This window comes from Saimiri boliviensis, chromosome 5, assembly GCF_048565385.1.
Source record: "Saimiri boliviensis isolate mSaiBol1 chromosome 5, mSaiBol1.pri, whole genome shotgun sequence".
NCBI classification, from domain to species: domain Eukaryota; kingdom Metazoa; phylum Chordata; class Mammalia; order Primates; family Cebidae; genus Saimiri; species Saimiri boliviensis.
Window position 1 is genome coordinate 30626852 of NC_133453.1, and position 3442 is coordinate 30630293.

A 3442-nucleotide genomic window follows, 5' to 3' on the forward strand; every position below is an offset into this window, starting at 1 on the left:
TATGTGTGGAACGAGTAAATGTCTGTGGTTGCCTGGTCAGTGAAATGCAGGAGAAATACTGGTTGTACTCATTTCCCAGGCCCAACACTTCCAAATAGAAAATAATTATTTTATATCTTAGCCAAAAGAACCTAAATCCTATACCATCATACAAGAAACAGATTAATAAATATTAAAGCTTGGCTATGTGGCAAAAGAAACATAACAGATTAGAGATAAACTATAGTAGACCAATTTTAGTAGTGAATTTTTTTCTTTTTGCCATTCCCTGAAATTTTGTATCTAAAAATACTTACACAGCAAATGGTACAGTTAAGTATGAGGAATACTTGGAAGATCCAGACACAGAGTATGTCAGCTGTCACCCAGAACATGAATCCTCAGCTGTTGCCCTTTTTCCTCCTTACAAGTAAGTCCTGTCACACAGCACTATAAAAAGGAGGGACTATGTCAAGAGAAATTTCATTTTCTTCTGATTATCAAATTAGATTACTCAGGATCAACTTCAGAACACGTGGAGAAATTTGTTCTCCACGTGTAATTTCTGTGTAACTAATAGTGCCTAAGTGACATACATATGCATTGTGCCCAATAGGATCAACCATTTTAAAAAGACCTCATTGCTATAAATTATAAATATTTTTAGACTTTTCTTCTATGATACACCTGACCCAAAACACAAAGAATGCTGACTAAGTAGGAATGAGATCTTATACCTCTTTTCTATGAGGTTTCAGATTTTCCACTTTTTTTAAATTTTAGTTCTTGGTTGGTTTTTCTAAAATAAACTTTTTATTTTAGAATACTTTTAGATTTTAAAAAAAGTTGAAAAGAGAGTTCCTAAGTATTCCACACCAAGTTTCCTCTATTGTTAACATCTTACAGTATATGGTATATTGTCATAACTAATGAGCCAATATTGATACATTATTATTAGCAAAAGTCCATGTTTTATTCAGATTTCCTTATTTTTTACCTAATGCCTCCTTTTCAGGATTCCATCTAGAACACTACAATACATTTACTCATGATGTTTTATTAGGCTTTTCAAGGCAATAAAAGTTTCTCAAACAGTTCTTATTTTGATAACCTGACAATTTTAAGATGTTTTTGTCAGAAATCTTGTGGAATATTCCCTCAGTTTGGTTTTGATGGGTGCTTTTCCTCATGATTAGACTGGGGTATGGGGTTTTGGTAGTCAAAGACTACCTCAACCACATGGTCAAGGTTAACATCAAAAGTAATGTCATGCTATGCTAAGAGCAGGTACCCTTGATGTGATAAGAATGGTACTTTGCCTTTGTGATTTTTACTTTCCAAGAAAAATATTTTATACCAACATATTTTCCTCTGTGCATTCATAAATCATAATATATATAGTTATTAACACAAAAGGATTTAGGTATATAATAGAATCAGACAATTTCCCTTCTTATTATGAAATAAAGTGTTCCTATTTCAAATCTGGGGTATTTGAGTTTTTTTAGACCAAGATTATTGATTTTTGGTGACAGTACTAATGTAAAACATATTTTGAGTGAGTGGGTTAAACATATGAATTTATATATTTTATATTGTTTTAATTTCTTTTGTGAATGCAAGGAAGACCAAAATATTTTTGCCCAGAACACATAAAGCTCCATTATCTGTTAAACTTGCCATAAATTTAAGGCATTTGTGCATATGAAACAAAGTATTGATACAAACTACAAGTTAAAGCAAGATATCTATCTCTCAGTAATTGCAGAAAACACCAATCTATATTTTAATGATCCAAAGGAAAACTGGTGGACAAATTTCTGCTATTTATGAAAGTATTTCTGTTATAAACATAGCATTATTTTTAAAAATCTAGTCTAATTATTTAAATATGAGACAATATTCTAGGAAAACTATGTTCAGATTCTCCTGACTGTCTTGTATGTAAAAAATGATATCGGCAGCTAAATTTAGGCAATGATTGAGTCCTTGGATTGAGGCAACAAGGGAGGCAGCTAATCAAAATGTTTTTTCTGTAACATACATGGATAAAATAATTCAGTTCGTGCCATCATGTAAAATAAGAGACTAATTAACTGTGGGTTGATTGAAACTTAGGTGAATTATTTCTGATCTGAGAGTCTTAATCTTGCTTAATTGTAATATATGTACATTAATAGTGACCTTCTTGAAGTTGGTGAAAGCTTTTATATCAGACCCAAGAGGTTGTGTAATGAATCTGTATCTTTAAACACAATTACATTTAACAATTAGAATATATAATATGTATCTTTACACATATATTTGTATACATGTATGAATATGTGTATATATTTATATATACACACACATACATAGAGTAAATGTATATACACCCTTTATATATAATGTATAAATGTGCTCTTTTAAAATCCCAAACTATTTTTTTAAAAGTAGTTAATAACCTCATTAAATATCTCACAAGTTAAAACAACAGAAATGAGAGTGGTACTGAGCAATAACCAATTACTAATTGTAACCCCTTCTCTGGGCAGAATTAATCCCATTCAAAGTTATAAAGTGCCCATTGGTTATCATATATTTCTTAAGATGAGTCTAGCCTTGAAAACTGAAGAAACCAAGAACAGAAAAGGGAAAACTTTTAAGTTATCACAACTTGCACAGTGTTAATAATTAAAGTTCTTTTCTCTCTTTATGTATCTAAAAATGTATTTTGTCTCCCTAGTATGGACAAAATATTTCTGTGATTAATTTTACTTTGTACTCATTTAGAAAAAAAAGTATCTACTTTTATTGAAAGCTACTATTAGAAAAGTTGTTCTGTAAGAAGGTAAATCTTGCTGCCATTTCCATCCATTTGATATGCTTCATTAAATAATACAAAGAAAATAAAATTATAGGAAGTCATGTTGCCGTTTTTTAGCATCGAATTCATTACAATTAAAGGAGAGAAAGAGAGTGCCAGAGTCTGTGCTCCCTAGAAGGGAAGCCACTTTAAGACATGATGGGCTTTCCTTATACGTCTGGTTTTTATTTTTAACCACCACCACTTCTTTGCTGACCAACATTTTCTTGCAAATTATGGCAAGGAGGGAGGAGCATGAGCAAAGGAGCTGGGTAACAGTTGGTGACACTCCCTGCCAAAATTCCAAGCTGAAATGGAATCCTTCAGTAAAGTCTCTTAGGCAAGGGGGAAAAAAAAGATTTACAACTTCAGCAGAACTGTAATTCTACCAAGAAAAAGTACAGTCAATCTACCTTACTGTCACCAAAGGATCTGAAGCTGGTTTTGTTATATTTCTTTCTCCTTTATATATGGAGGTGGCGGGGGGGGGAGAAAGGAGAGTTTAAAAAAATTGATGAAGCCCTAACCCTTTAGAGTCCATTTATAGTCTGAGCCGGAATGCCATCCCCCTTGACTAGAGAACTGTCCAATCCAGCCGCATGTGTCAAGATTCTATTA